Genomic DNA, 16,833 nt, shown 5'->3' on the forward strand with positions numbered 1-16,833 from the left:
GTGGAGGAAAAGGAGCAGGAGAAAAACCATATTCTCCGGCCCCATTTCCCGTCGGAAATCCGGCTAGCCCATCCTTCTCCGGCCTCACCACCTTCACAGCTTCAATCTCCCCCAACCGAGCACCATCTTTTTCTCATTCTTCTTCTTCTTTTTCTCCGGTGGGTTTGCCGGAATCTGGCAAAGCCATCGGCAACCCTCAGCCATCTTCGGCCAAACCCATTTTCCATTGCAGCCTCTACCTCCATCTAAACCACCACCACCATCCTCCCTTGACTGAACCCACTTCATTCCTACCCCAATCTCAGCCATCTCCGGCCACCATCATTCCCATATCTCTGCAAAACCCAAGACCCAAATCCACCATCACAAACCCCATCTTCTTCTTCCCTAAACCCTTACAGCCACCATCTCCCTGCCAAACCCTCTTCCCAAACCCTTCCTCCTTTCTTCTCCACCACCCTCGCCACCTCCACCACCATCTTCTCCGATCCAACCTCGTCGGCCAGCTGCCCCTATTAAACCCCTAATCCGACTCTTATCTCTTCTCACCACTACCATCTTCATATCCATCATCCTCCCTCTCTGCAACCCATTTCCATCTACCCATCCTCTCTGGTGGGTTCTTCACCGGAATCCGGCCGGCCATTACCCACCCTCATCACCCCTAATATCCAAACCCATTTCATCTCGTGCAGCACTATCAGCCCGGTTCCACCCAAAACCCACTTCTATCATGATTTTTCACAGCCACCGCCAACCCAATCGGAGCACCATCACCTCTCCATCTTCCCCAAATCCCATTTCCACACCATTTGTAGCCATTGAAACCCACCTCAAACCCATGTCTGCAAGCCCTCTTCTTAATTTCCCCCAATCCCATCTCTACGCAAATCCTCCCCTGTTTTTTATCCCTCTTCCATTCTTATCCTCCATCTATAATTAACCCATCTTCCTCATTGCCCTAACCCTCCTCCACCCATTTTCATTATTTTCGTCACTACTTCACCACCATCACCTCTCATTTCTGGTCATCCTCAACCTTGTCTTTGATGACCATTCCATTGAGTCCAGCGTATTCCTTGTGTCGACATCAGTGACCAACATTATTCAATCCGATCTCTGGCAATTTGGTGGACTTTGACAACTCTAGCTGAATCCCAACCATCTTTTCGTCAACAGCACAATTACAGGTGTTGGGAAAGAGCCTCAAAGCCACCCTTTATCATGAAGTGGGCTCCGTGTGTATCATTTCCATATGTGGATCCCGTAGAAAATGCTTCTAGCATTTGACCACCTACCCCAGCTCAGGTAATTTCTCACCCTCTTAAGCACTTTGGTCAGAATTTACAGTAGGGATTGTTTGTCTGATTTAGTTTTGAAGTTTAATTGTGATCTCTGAAAATCCTTTAGACTTATTTCTCGAAATTCTGTCACCTCTATTCTTGGTGTTTCATGATTCAATGCCCTTTGATTTGCAAGTTTGAGCTTATGGTGGTCATCTTCAGATGATGATTTTCTTTATTGTTTAGTTAGAAATCTATCAATTGGCTCATCTCATGGCATTCCTTTTATCTCTCCATTCCTGATGATTAATCTTTATCTTCATGATTCCTAGCTCATGAATTTCAGCATGTTAGTAATTTCCTTCATATGCTAGGGGTCTAAAGAAGCAAAGAATTATGCGATCATCACAACAGGGTAACACTTATAAGGGCCCCTCGGTTGATAATTTTGATGCTACCCTGTGTTGGTGAATGTAATTAATCCACTTGCTATCAGTTGGAGAACCCATTTGCCTTGCCTTGGTTTTTCCCTACCTCTCTAGTTTGTGCTCTTGATCATCAGATTGTAGTGAGCTATGGGACATCAAATTTTAATAATATATTATGGTTCACAGACTGTGGTTTAATTTCTTTTACCCGAACCCATGAATGATAGTAATATTGTGATTACCCATTGATCTGATGATGTTCTTCCTATTCAACAAATTCAGTGCATGCATTTCTACCCTTATGTCGCCAATGGCTCCTCATTGAATGCTTGGAATCCTTTTTTTTACATAGAAATGCTTTGCTCTCATATTGAAATCATATGTTAGCTTTCTTTGTCAATTTCCATAGGGGTCAAAGGCTCTTTTGTCAATGGTTTCTCATTTGATTTTTAAATCGCAGAGCATGGGTCAGAGGCCCGGTTCTCCAACTCGGTTTCGATGTCTACTTGCTTCTTAAGCTCTAAAGAGCATGGATTAGGTTCTTTGTTCTTTGGAACTTATGTCTGTGTTTGGTCATTGAATAGCATGAGCTTCCTTTGCTAAAATCATCCAAGGGTGTAAACGCAAGTCATTCGCTCTTCAAATAATGTGGGTTTGCTCTGTGGGGTCGTTGGAGTGTGATCTGATCATTTTAGGTTGTTCCGGTTATGTACAGAAATAGATTTCAATCCCAAACCCGGATTTCTCTTGATACCCACCTTCGATCTTATTTTTAGAAACAGGGATATAGCCTAATTCGTTACTCCCCGGACTGTTCGTGTTTCCATTTTGGAAAGTGATGAGTTTTTTTTTAGTTTTGGTTGTGGTGCTCGGTTGTAAATTAGGCCTCACTCTATAACCAAGAGTTCAGTCCAGGCGACAAACCCTTTATCACTTCTTCTTGATCATCCTTCATACTTTTCCTCAGTTTTTAAGATCTTCATAGTGTTCATGTGATCTTCTCAGTTTCGCGCTTCTTTGGGATTTTTGAGATCATCTTCGTCTTTCTAGATCTACCCCGATTCTTCGGGGTTACCCCTTATATGTTCTTTTTAGGATCCCATTCGAGTTTCGGGATTCCACCGATTTCGGAAACATCTCTTTCGGATTCAGGCGATGACGGAATATTTCTTGAGCCAGCCCCTTACCCTTCTTATCATTTTCCCCATCTTAGGGTCTTCGCAGGGTTTCCTTTCTTCTCGGGACTATTCTTTGCACGTTCCTCGGGATCCTTTTCGAGTTTCGGGATTCCATCGATTTTGGGAATACTTCTCTTGGGTTTGGCGACGATGGAACGTTTCTTGAGCCAATCTCTTCCCTTCCTGCCTTAGAGTTTTCGCAGGTCAAGGGATTCCCTCCTCTTAGAGTGTTTAAGTAGTTAAGACCCTTCCTCAGTGACTGACTGTTTAGTAATTCTTCTTATAGGATTTTTGTCTGTCCCTCTTGTTTAGAAGTCTACCATTAGGGTTAAAAGCTTTTCATCTCTCGTTTGTTTAGGGTTTTCCCTCGCAGATTGGATATCGTCTCCTTTGGAGATTGATTAGGGCTCGTTAGTTTTGTTTTCTTCTCTTCGAGATTGTTCTTTTCTTTGGGATTTTAGTCCCCCCTATTTTGATTTCTTTCCCCTTAGGCTTTAGGGATCCCGTTTCCCTCTAAATTACTCTACCACGATATGGAGGGTAAGGAGCCTTTTCTATCGGATCCCCTTTAGCTGAAAGGGTGTTAACACACTTTGAATCACCAAAAATAGAAAAACACATCAAAAGCATTTGAAAATATCAAAAACCCTTAAAAAATCTAAAGTGTTGAGTTTTTGTGCATAGTTAGGAAAGTTTGCTTTCGAACTACGTTGGCTTGATCCTCTTCCACGAGGTACGTAGTGCAGCTTGGGATATATATCCCAAGTCCAGCCAAACTTTGTAAATAAAAATGCTTTAACCATTTTTCTTCAAAACCTTATTTTCAACAAGATCTTCCTCTAGAGTTAGGAGTTTGTCCTAGATAGAGAGTTTTAGAGTTAGGAGTTTGTCTTTGATTTGTTGTGTGCTTGTTTGTGTTTGTTTTAGAGTTAGGGGTTTGTCCTAGAGTTATAGGAGCGCCTCCGTCCGATTCGTGGGCGATTCACATCGCCGACTGATGACTAGAATAGGATGCGTTAGTCAACCCTTTGTTTTCCTTAGGAAATACAGCCTAGTTATACATAGGTTGTAGGAACCACCTGCATTAGCTTAGGGCTAACCTGCATTCAGTTAGGACATATAGGGTGTCCTAAAATCTACAATTCACTGGAATTTAAATAATCGTACAAGAAGCTTTAAGAACTAGTCCGGTCTTTTAGATCGAGTCTAAGATAGAGGTCTAGGTGTCTTAGGCATCATAGTTTAGAATAGGTTCGAAGAACTACGTTGCCTTGATTTTCGTGGAGGCGGGGATACCTAGGCTTCTTTGGATGAACATCAGACCATCCAAGGACTCGGGCTAAATCGTTTAGAGTCTTAGGATTTGTTGTGTTGTTATATTATATATTTTGTTGTGTTTTCTTACTTTCTTGTGCAGACCTATACCTTTAGCTGTAGCATGTATGTGTTTGTTCACCAGAACTTAGACACCAGTTAGGCATGTCACTCATAACCTAGCTGTCATTAGGTGACACATCTTTTATTTTATTTTGTGTGTGCTTATTATTTTATCCCCTGATCATGCATGATTAGGTAGATGTCTTCCCGAGGATATTTTGTTCCCATTTCACATGATTTTGCCCAAAAATTCTTCGAAGTTAATAAATAAATGGCATAAGAGACCAAGTGTTCGCACTCGGGCGAATTGGGGGTGCTCTTCGGACCTTCTCCATTCGTCATCAGGCACATACCTTTTGTATCTCTGGTTATCCATTGCAAACAGAGCATTTGTTTTGGTTCCATGGCGTATCCATGGATGGCGACTCTGAGTTATTTTTAGATATATCTTGGTTTCGAGCCCTGGCTCCGGATCAAGATGTATCTCTTTCTTTTTATATCGCCACTCATGCTATGCTGTGAGGGTGGCAATAGTTTCGAGAGTTCTTTGGTAGAGCTCTCCTTCACGTTGTGGAGATCTAGAGGGTGTTAGGGACTCGTTTCCTCATCATCGTCGGATCGGGGTCCACAAACCCCCCTTCTAATTTTCGACCACCCATTAGTGGGGGTGTTTTTGGCTAAAAAACAATCAAAGTTAAATTAGGGTTCTTTTATAGAGACCTATAAATACTACTTTTGGGAGAATAGGAAAACTAAAAGAAACCCTAATTCTTTTTGCAGCCCTTGAGGGAGAAAGAGAGATTCAAGAGCAAGGAGAAGGAGATCTAGAGATCGCAAACACGGATTGAGGTAAGATTGGAGTTTATGATAATTGGGTGTTTCTAAGAAATTCTAAAACAAGGGTTAAAGTAATCTAAGATCATGTGGATCATGACGAAATATACGTTTGATCCTTATTTTTGAGTGATCGATCTCGTTTTGTGATCCCCATCATACCTAAAGAATTAGATCTGATGCTTTGGAAAATTTATAAATTTAGAAGCCTTGCTTTAAAAGCTAGGTTTGATTTGTGACTTCGACCCCACAAGATTTTGAGCGTGAAAGTGGGTTTAATGGGTTCCTCTCATCGCAAGGAATCCATCGGATCCAACCTCACACTTCAATCTTTTATTATTATTTATTATGGGTTGTGAGAGAGAGAGAGAGTTTGATACTCAATGTTTAATTTGTTTAATGGTTGACTTTAATGGATAGAATGGAATTTAGTTGTTGAGTTTAGTTAAGCATGGTTTTCTTATTTCTAGCCTTGCATGTACGTAGAGTAACCCTCTATCAGCATGTGACGCTGTTGTGTTCCAAGCCACGATTGTGGGGGTGGTTTGGGGCGTGACAGAAAAGTGGTATCAAAGCCTAGGCTTTAGGTCCTAGGTGAAATTGAATAAGATCATAAGAGTGAGATTGGGTAGTCAAGGAGCAAATTAGGAAACGTTTGGTGAACTTGTGTAAACCGGGTGCACACGGTGACCCATGAGTTCATCAAACGATTAAGACCCTGTTACGGGTTCTAATACTCTTGGGGGCACCTAAAGAGTGTTGGAGTTGTGGACAGGTTAATAAGAGAAACAGAGTAGAGCTCCATGGGAGGCCTGTATTGTATATTGTGTTGAATGTTTTGATAATATATTATATTCTAATTAAAGTTTTGTGTTGTCTATAGAATGGCACCACGTGGATTACGAACTTATCGCACTCGAGGAACCCGCTCTCGACCCCTTCCTGGGTCAGCGGAACAAGACCAGCTCGTGGCTCCAAATGAGACAGTTTAGGAAGAACTTCATAATGACCAGCAGCAACAGAACGAGCCTCAGAATTTGGAAGATCAGAACCCTCAACAGGGTGCTCAGCAAGAACCAACTATTGTGAATCAGCTTGTCAACCCTCAGCCTGGGGTCATAAATGTGGAACAAGGAGAAGTACGTGATTTGATGAGGGCTGTAGTTCGATTGATTAATCGCCAAGGACAACAACCACCATCACCAGTTCAGCCACATCTAGTGGTGGACCCCCAACATTCTGCCCATACAGTCACAAAATTTATGAGGTTGGCCCCTAGAGTTTTCAGAGGTGCCACCAATGTTGAAAGTGCGGAAACCTGGATTGCTGGAGCTGAAAAAGCATTTAAAGCCATGAATTGCACTCAGGATAATGAGAAGGTCAGATTTGTGACCTATATGCTAGAGGAGAATGCCCTTCACTATTGGGAGGGGATTGAAAAATTAAATGCAGAAATTGAAGAACCATACACTTGGGAAGATTTTAAGGATGACTTTTTGGCAAGGTACTTCCCTCAAAGTGCCATAACTAAGATGCAGCAAGACTTCATCAAGTTGACATAAGGAGATAGGATGGTGGAGGAATATGAAATCGAATTCGATAAGTTGTCTCGGCATGTGCCAGCATTAGTGCCTACTGAGGCTATAAAAATGGACAAATTTGAACAAGGGTTATCATTGTATATCCGAAAGGGAATTGGAGGAATAGCCTCTATTGATTTCAATGACTTGGTGAACCGAGCAAGGAAGATGGAGTTGCTCAAGATTGAGTCTAAGGAAACGTATTCCAAAAATCAGAAAAGAGAGGAAGAGTGTAGACACCCCATTTTGACCGGACCCTAAATCTTCCATGCTTGTGCAAACCCCAACCAAATCAGTCAATTACGGTCCCAAATTCTACCCTAGAATATCTTAGGGTCCTAGCTATGTCTCCGTAAAATTTCAGCCCAATCCGAGCAGATTTGCCAAATAAGACAAGCCGAGAGAGAACCGTAGTGTAAACCAGAAAAGGGAGGTGAATTTATCCTGAGCGGTGAAGATCGTGGTCCGAATGGGACACGATCAATCGCGCGCCTTATCAAAAATCCACGCAACCGTGCGCCCATCAATTTTGGTAGTGCCAATATCAGCATCACTAAACCTATAAATACCACTTTAAGCCGTTCTTTTTGGGGGATCTAGATTTTCTTAACCAAGAGAAAGAGAAAAAGGGGATTTTCTCAAACCGTAGCCCTTCGTGGTTTTCTCCGATCGAAATCCGACGAGTTTTGATTATTTTCTAGCCAGATTTTTCCTCTTTGAATCTTTGGAACCTGTTCTACTATCAAGATCTAAGCCCTAGCTTTGTTGTTTTTGCATCCTGTCTTCATTAGATTCTTCTTTTGTGAAATTCTCTTCTTAGAAAGCCTTGATTTCTTTTAAACCCTAGCATTTGAGCTATAAGTCTTAGATCTGAAGGTTTTGGTTTGGGATCTTCTATTCTCTTATCTAAAACATTACAAATTAGTTGTTTTTCTTTCATTCTACATCATTGATTACATGATATGGTGCTCAAGTGAGATTTCTGTGTTGTTGAAGCGAGATAAGAGTAAAAAAAAAAGATCTGTTTCTAGCTTTCAAGGAAAAGAGAAGCTCAGCTTAAGTAAGCTTTCACAAGTTTTGGATTTCTTCTATGAATAATAGTGGTTTAATAGCTAAGAATAATTTTGTATTTTGAGAAATTATTTCTTTTCTATTCGAGCTGTGTTGTGGATTCGAGCTATGTTGTGGATCACTGAATATGTGTTAAAAATGATGCTTTATTTATAATATATGTTAATCTAGTGGATCAACAATTAAAGGATTTATAAATAGTTCTTAATACCGTATGATTTATTGTATGGAAAATCATGCTAATCCTATTGTTTAGTCCTAGATTTTTAGTGTCAAAGTGGATTTATTACCTCTGTACATAAATCTGTTGTGATTTTTAATGTCTTTTCCTTAAGAGAGTTATATATATATTGGTTGCTATTGAGATAACTTGATTTATTAAGGTCTGTTTGTCTTTATATATACCAAGACATAATAATATAGGTCATGAGAGATTTGGTTTGAATTTTCACTTTTGAACAAAATGATGAGTATTATGTCTGTTTGTAGTAATAATATCGAATATGTGCTAATTGAGACATCATACAATATCTAATTAGTAAATGTCCTGTTAGTCTTGACGTATAGAATGAAATGAACTAGAAGTAGCTATATCATTTTAAATTTTGGGCTGCTAGGAATGAAATCAGTATATAGACCCCAACCTGTTCTCTGCATAGCTCCATGAGGATTTCTAAAATCGTAGCAAAACTTGGGGCTTTTATGAATGCATTAAAAAAATGGAAATGGTAATGATACAGGATCGTTACTTTTGTGTGAGGCTTATAGTTTGTGTGAGCGAATTATGGGAATGGATAAAGTACTAGGTTGTGGGAGGCTAGCCGGTTGTGAAAGAGGACAAAATTTTGGATGTTGAGGTTGTTGCTATTATGAGATGACTGGTTATCTCTTGCAAGGATAAAAGATATGCGTTGGGGCTGAGGGGTGGATTGAGAAAGGAGATGAAGAAGGGTTTGTTCTCAGGCTGAGATGGGTTGGGTTTTGTGAAGATAAAATGGACTGAGAAATATAGGTTGAAGAAGGAGTTTTGTGCACTCAAAGGGACTGAGGTTAATGGGAAAATTAAGGTTTTGGGTGTTTGTTTTGGGCATAGAAAATGAGGAAGTTGTTAGGGGTATTGGGCTCGCGGATGTTATGAGACATGAGGAGTTTCATTAGTGGTGAATTATATGTAGCAAGCTGTTGTAATGGAGTTTAGAAGAACTGATCAAGGGAATGATCAGTTAAGAAATAAAATCATCTTGTATGAAACAAGTAAGGATGAAGAGAGAAGATAACAAATAGAATCATTCAAATTTCTAATTTTTGCAAACTTCAATGAGCAGAAACTTGCACATTGGTAAAAAAAAAAAAAACAATTGATTTAATTGTCCAAGGTTGCCCTCCCTTTTATTTCTTTATATTCTTATATTGAGTTTTTTTTAAACCCCATTAAAAGCAATTAAAATAAAAGAGGCAAGTAAGGTAACATTGGTTGTCCAACATGACTACAATCTCAAGTTCTAAACTAGACAGATAACAGGCCTAATCATTGTTGGGATAAGTATTGGCATCTATATGTTGTTTATCTTGTTTCAATTACTATCTTAGTTTGTACTCATTAATGCACATTCCCGGTTTTATTTATGCATATGGCATCTTATAGATTGCACACAGGTCTAGTTTTTGGTATAGTTGCTTTTATGAAAAAGAAATACTACCATACTTTGATATTTGTGTAATTTTACATTATAGTGTTTTAGATGCTTCAGCTGTAGTGAATATTTGCTTCAGAATAAGTTTTTTTTAAAGAATTCTGAAAGTCCAGTTGTGAGACATGTTTGTGGTGTAAATGAAATTATCCATAGACTCTTCTCTTAGGTTCAGTTGCTATAGTTATTGCTTTGAATATGCTTATAAATTAATAAGAATATGTTGTAATGACTTATGTAAATTACACCTATTAATGGTTCATGATTAAACTATTGATTAGCATTTTAAAGTCTGTTATGATGTAAGCATGAGTACCTGTTTCAAGTTTAGGCATTAACATCGTTCTTTTATTCCATTCCTTAAATGCTTGTATCTTTAGTTTAGTACAGATTTGTTTACTTTGGTTTTATTCCATATGTTTTAGTTCAAATTCTTATTTTGTTTATGTACATAATTCATAAGTAAGTAGTAATATTTAGGAGTAGATATCTTGTCCCAGTACTAGTATAGGACTTGTAAGATTTTATTCTAGACCTGAGTTTGGTGATCTCTCGGTCTCAAATACATTCAGGTTTGAGTCCTTGTTCTAGTTTATGTTTTATGTTGACAGTGAAATGATAAAGCTATTGCCTGTCATTATATAACATGAATTACAAAAGGAAGTAGGTCCATGCTTTGTACCATTATTATCTTAATCTATATATATGTAAGATCTTCTTTCATCCCAAGTTTATACAAGTTCATATATTTGTTCAGGTTTACTTAAGAGAATATATTTCACAATTTCAGAGGATACATTTTGATATAGATAAAGTTCACTCATTGTTGGACTCTATATATTCAAATTCTATTGTCCAATGGTTCATTATAGTTCTGTCCTACGTGTGTCTGAATTATAATTCACTGTTGGAATATGTTGCGTAGTTAGTGGTTCTTGCATTCTTGAAGTCCGGCTTGCTTATATATGTCTGAGTTATCATATATCATTTTGCATAATGTTCAATGAATATAGATGTTAGAGTCTGCAGATGGTACTAATCTTTTGTTTGATATTGAAAATGATGTTGGTGATATTCTGTTCCATAATGAATAGAGCTTTAAGGGGTTAAGATAATTTAATGAATTTGTAATGGTATTGCATGACTTATTTTAGTACACACAAATTCATTTAGCTTGTGAGATGCTTTGGTTGATTTTTCCTAGTGCGTTGGTTCATCTAAGACTATTTCTTTACATCTTTCCTAATCAGTTAGCGCATATGCACGTTTGTGATGCTTAGGGATGCTTAGGGATTTAGCATATAATCTCATGTGTATTAATTGTTATAACACTAATACTATTCTCAAATTCCAGTATATGTTTTATTATTTAGTGTAAAAACAAATAGCTGGTAGGGTATTTTCAAAATGATCTTATATATATATATATTGCTCTCTTTATCTTCAGTAGAAGGAAATTTTTTTAGACTGTATCATGTTTTGTTCAAATCAATGAATGCATTGCATTGTGATAATTCATCGAATCACCCTTTTATTTACTGATATAATCTGTAATGGTAAATGATCTCTGTTCACTGCTGGTGCTTATGAGGCAAAGTTAGTTTGATTATATTTTAATATGTATAACTTGGAATGAGTTGGAGTATAATTTGAAATTAGTTGGGCATGCAACCTGAAACTGTTTAATGTAATATGAAAACAGTTTGTGTTCATTCTCAGTCCATGTTATTTATATAGGTGTATGTTTTTAGTTCGTTAATTAGTTTTATTAATATAACTATTTTGAGATACATGCGGGAAGTTATTGTTTTTTACTCTTTGAGTGGTTCATTTGATTCTTCTGTAAGAAAAAATGCAATATGTCTCGTCTAGTTCATATTTTCATGGAATAAGTTGAAAGAAGTGTTATTGTATAGTCAGGTCCTTCAAAAGATTTTATCTTGCTCCTTTAGATGTTATTATGGATCCTGGTGATCATAGAATGTGTATTTCTTTGTAGGATTTCACAAGTTAAGAGATTCTTTTCTATTCACAATTATTCTTTGGGTATAGAATTTGGTTTGTGTACTTATGTCTTTGTTCATTATTCCATTGGTTTAGGATCTTATCCTTTGGTTATGAGTGTTAGATTATTTCTCTTATTGCAAGAGCGATGAAGGAGCTAGCCCAAGCTCACCATTAGGGGACTTGCTCGGTTCTAGTAGTGCTCCCCTTTTTTAATTTTAGACTTATCAAGTTTTTAGAAACTCTTAGAATTTGTCCTCTCATTGCTAGGGCAATGAAAGAGCTATCTAGAGCCCTTCTTAGGAGACAGGCCATGTCTCATTTATCCTAGTGGTTATCATCTTTTAGAGAGACATGCTTTGTTTCATTAGATGGTCATTCTCACTTAGACTCGCCTAATCTCATCTTTTTCATTTAGGGAGACTCGCCCAGTCTCATCCTTTTCTTTTAGGAGACTCGCCCAGTCTCATTTTCTTGTTTACCTCTTTTCCTTTTAGGAGACAGGCCTTGTCTCATTAGTTTTCTTTCTCGGAGACTAGCTCAGTCTTCTCAGAGCTTCAGCTTCTTGGGATTCCTTCAATTCTATCATCTATTTGAGACACCGATTTGCTTGTTTAGGACAACCCTTAGACTAAAAGGGTTCCGTCTTTTCATCTGACACTTCTCCAGGCTATGGATCACAGGAGTGTTCTTCTCTTTCTGGTTGTCTTTTTGTTTTCCTTTGGCTAGAAGGGAGAATCCTTTAAAAATTCAAAAAAAATATTGAAACATATCAAAATTACAAAAACATTTGAAAAGTCGAGTCTTAGGAGCGTACTAGAAAATTCTGTTCTGAACTACGTTGGCTTGATCCTCTTCCACGAGGTACGTAGTGCAGCTTGGGATCCACATCCCAAGTCCAGCCAAACCTTTCAAAATGAACATTTCAAGCCTTCCAAAAATACAAAAAAATCTTCAAAACCTTTTCAAAAAGATCTTCCCCTAGAGCTAGGAGTCTGTCCTAGATGTTTGTGGTGTTTTAGAGTTAGGAGTCTGTCCTGTTTGTGTTGGTATGGTGTGTCTTGTCGTGTGAGTGTCCCTAGAGTTAGGAGGCCTCGAGTCGTGGTTGGTTAGACATTTAGTCGAACCGATGGCTAGACTAGAAAACATTTAGTTAACCCATGATTTTCCTTAGGATGCACAGCCTAGTTACACATAAGATGTTGGGCCCACCTGCATTAGCTTAAGGCTAACCAACTTGCATTAGTTAGGGCATATAGAGAGTCCTAAAAAATTACAATTCACTTGAACTTAAGCAATCGTACAAAAAGCTGTAAAAACCAGTCAAGTTTAGTTGATCAAGTCTAGGATAGCGGTCTTAGATGGTTAGGCATCGTAGTTTTGAATAAGTCATCGAACTACGTTAATTCTGATTCTTCCCGAGGCCGAGATACGTAGAGCAGCCGGGATGGATGGCTATCCTGGTCCGAGTCAAGTATTGCATTAGAGTCTTAGGGTTTGTCGTGTCGAGTTATGTGTGGAGTCAAGTTGTGATGTGTGTTTTGTTGTGTTTTCTTACTTTCTTGTGCATACCTCATACCTTTAGCTGTAGCATACATGTGTTTGTATACCAAAACTTAGACATCATTTAGGTATGACACTCATAACCTAGCTATTCTTAGGTGACACTTATTTCATTTCTTTTGTATGTGCTTATTAATCATCTCCGAGACTTGTATGATTAGGTAGACATCTTCTAGGAGATATATGTTACCATTTCACATGACTTTCGCCCAAAACTCTTCAAAATCAATAAATAAATGGCATAAGAGACCAGGTGCTTGCACTTGGGCGGATGAGGTGCTCTTCGGACCTTCCAAATTCGTAACCAGGCATGAACCTTCTTTTATATCTCTGGTTATCCATTGCAACAGAGCATAGTATGGGATCCAAGGCCTACTTCCTTGGATGACGACTCTTCTTTGTTTAAGGTACGTCTCGAATCCGGGCTAGTCCTCGAATTGAGAGGTATCTTACCTTTCATCGCCACTCATGCTGTGAGAGGCATTCTTTTTTAGAGTTCTTTGGTAGAGCTCTCCATTCACGTGGATGATCTAGAGAGACTTCCGGGGGCTCATCCCCGCCTCTTTCGGATTCGGGGTCCACAAAGAGAAAATAATCAGAATGTGCAGAAGTCTGGGATTACATCAAATCAACCTTCTGGAAAGCAATACGCGCCCTCTGGATCAGGCGCTAGGAATAAGAATCAAGGAAACTATGGTGGTCGAAAGACAAATTCAGAGACAGTTCAGAACGGCAAGCCGAGGTGTTCTCGCTGTGGTGGCTTCCATGCAGATGCTCAATGTAGATGAAACACTGGGACTTGTTTTAAGTGTGGTGAGCAAGGTCACAAGATTGCTGAGTGTCCATTGATGATGGAAGGATCACAGAAGCCTCAGACTATTTGGGCACAGACTCAGACGGCACAGACTGTACAGAGCCGGATTGCACCATCACCATCTTCAGGATAGCAGAGGGTACATAAACAACGAGCTCCAGTGCGACTCTTCACTCTTACGCAGCAGGATGCTCAGACAGCAGGCACCGTGGTTGCTGGTACCTTAGCTGTCGCCTTTTGATCTGCATATGTTTTGTTTGATTCGGGTGCCACCCATTCTTTTGTTTCGTTTGATTATGCTACTGCCCATTCTATGTTATCTGTGCCTATGGAGTTTGATCTGCTTGTTAGTACGCCTGTTGGAGGGGTGATGGTATCAGATAGAATATGTAAACTGTGTCTGATACGGATAGGTGATAGAGAATTGTTGGCAAATTTGATTGTACTGCAAATCCATGACTTTGATGTCATTCTTGGGATGGACTGGTTGTCCTCCCACCATGCCACTGTTGATTGTCATAAGAAAAGGGTAACCTTTCAGATTCCTGGTGAGGAAGAATTCAGTTTTGAAGGGACTGGCTTTAGATCATCCCCTAAATTTGTGCCAGTGCTTCAAATTAGTCGATTATTGAGATAGGGAAATGAGGCTTACTTGGCAGCTATGGTTGAAGCTCCAAGTTCAGATTTAAGGATTGAAGACATATCCGTAGTCAGAGAATTTTCTGATGTGTTTCCTGAAGACCTTGTTAGTCTACCACCTGATAGGGAGTTAGAATTCTCTGTTGATTTGGTACCAGGTACAACCCCTACATCTAAGGCTCCTTACCGTATGGCCCCAACTGAAATGAAAGCACTGAAAGAGTAGTTAGAAGAGTTGCTTGAAAAAGGATTTATCCGACCTAGTGTGTCTCCATGGGGAGCGTCTGCCTTGTTCGTAAAGAAGAAGGATGGGAGTTTGAGACTGTGCATTGATTATCGAGAATTGAACCGGGTCACTGTGAAAAACAAGTACCCTTTGCCTAGAATAGATGACCTCTTTGATCAGCTCCAGGGACCTTGTGTCTTCTCCAAAATTGACTTGAGATCAGGATACCACCAGTTAAAAATTAAATCTGACGATGTACCAATAACGGCATTCCGTACTAGATATGGGCATTATGAGTTTCTAGTGATGTCTTTTGGATTCACTAATGCCTCTGCGACATTCATGGACATTATGAACCAGGTCTTTCGACCCTTTTTGGACAAATTTGTGGTGGTATTCATTGATGACATTTTGGTATATTCCAAAAGTCAGGAGGAACATGAGCATCATTTGAGAACTGTCTTGCAAGTGTTGAGACAAGAGAAACTGTTTGGAAAATTGAATAAGTGTGAATTCTGGTTAGACAGTATATCCTTCCTTGGCCACATAGTGTCTAAGGATGGTATTTTAGTGGATCCTAAAAAGATTGAACCCGTAGTCCAATGGGACAAGCCTAAGAATGTAGCAGAAGTTAGAAGCTTCTTGGGGTTAGCAGGATACTACAGGAGGTTTGTTGAGAACTTCCCTCTTTTGGCCGCTCCTCTAACCCGTTTGACAAGAAAGGAAGTCCAATTTGTGTGGTCAGATGATTGTGAAAAGAGCTTCCAAGAGTTGAAGAATCGACTAGTTTTTGCACCTATTCTTACTCTCCCTGTTAGTGGTAAACGATTTGTGGTGTATAGTGACGCTTCTAAGAAAGGATTGGGATGTGTATTGATGCAAGAGGGTAAAGTATTTGCTTACGCATCACGTCAACTCAAACCTTATGAGGAAAACTATCATACCCATGACTTAGAATTGGAGGCTGTAGTCTTTGCATTGAAAATTTGGAGGCACTATTTTTATGGGGGAACTTGTGAAATTTTCACAGACCATAAAAGTTTGAAATATTTGTTTACTCAGAAAGAACTGAACATAAGACAACGCAGATGGTTGGAACTTTTGAAAGATTATGATTTGACCATTAGCTATCTCCTGGAAAGGCTAATGTTGTGGCAGATGCTTTAAGCAGAAAGTCTTTTGGAAACTTAGCTACCTTGATTACTTCTCAGGCTCACATTCTAGAAGACTTAAGAAGGTTGGATATTGGTATCTTTTGTGGGGTAAGTCAAACCCAAATTGTAGCGTTGCAAGTACAACCAACCTTATTGGAGAGGATTAGAATTTCCCAAGCCGATGATCCACAGTTACAGAAAATTAAAGACAGATCGGTACCGGATGTAGAGTCAGATTTTCAGACCCATTCATACGGTTCCCTCAGATATAGAAATCGAATTTGTGTACCAAACAACCCTGATTTGAAGTTAGAAATCTTGAAAGAAACTCACAGTTCACACTATTCGATTCACCCGGAAAGTAAAAAAATGTATCATGATTTGAGAAGAAATTTCTAGTGGAACAACATGAAAAGAGAGATAGCTACTTATGTATCTCAATGTTTGACTTGTCAACAAGTGAAAGAGAGCATCAGAGGCCGGCAGGGCCGTTGCAACCTTTACTCATTCCAAAATGGAAATGGGAAATAATTTCTATGGATTTTGTTTTTGGACTTCCTAAGACGAAAAGTGGCAATGAAATAGTTTGGGTAATTGTAGATCGATTAACCAAGTTTGCCCACTTTCTGCCGATCAAGACTGGTACGACCCCTGATGATTTGGCTAAATTATATGTTAAGGAAATTGTTAGATTGCATGGAGCACCGATTTCCATTGTGTCAGACAGGGCTAGCCTTTTTATGTCACATTTTTGGCGAAGTTTGCATCATGAGATGGGAACTTCACTTGATTTTAGTACAACTTTTCACCCTCAGACTGACGAACAATCAGAAAGGAGTATTCAGATTTTAGAAGATATGCTTAGAGCCTGCGCCTTAGATTTTAAGGGTTCTTGGGATCATCGCCTACCCTTACTCGAGTTTTTCTATAATAATAGCTATCAAGCAAGTATTCAGATGGCACCGTTTGAAGCATTTTATGGCAGCAAGTG

The sequence above is a fragment of the Tasmannia lanceolata genome, unplaced genomic scaffold (genome assembly GCF_043159265.1).
Source record: "Tasmannia lanceolata isolate RefF3 unplaced genomic scaffold, GAP_Taslan_0.1 ptg000037l, whole genome shotgun sequence".
Taxonomy (NCBI): domain Eukaryota; kingdom Viridiplantae; phylum Streptophyta; class Magnoliopsida; order Canellales; family Winteraceae; genus Tasmannia; species Tasmannia lanceolata.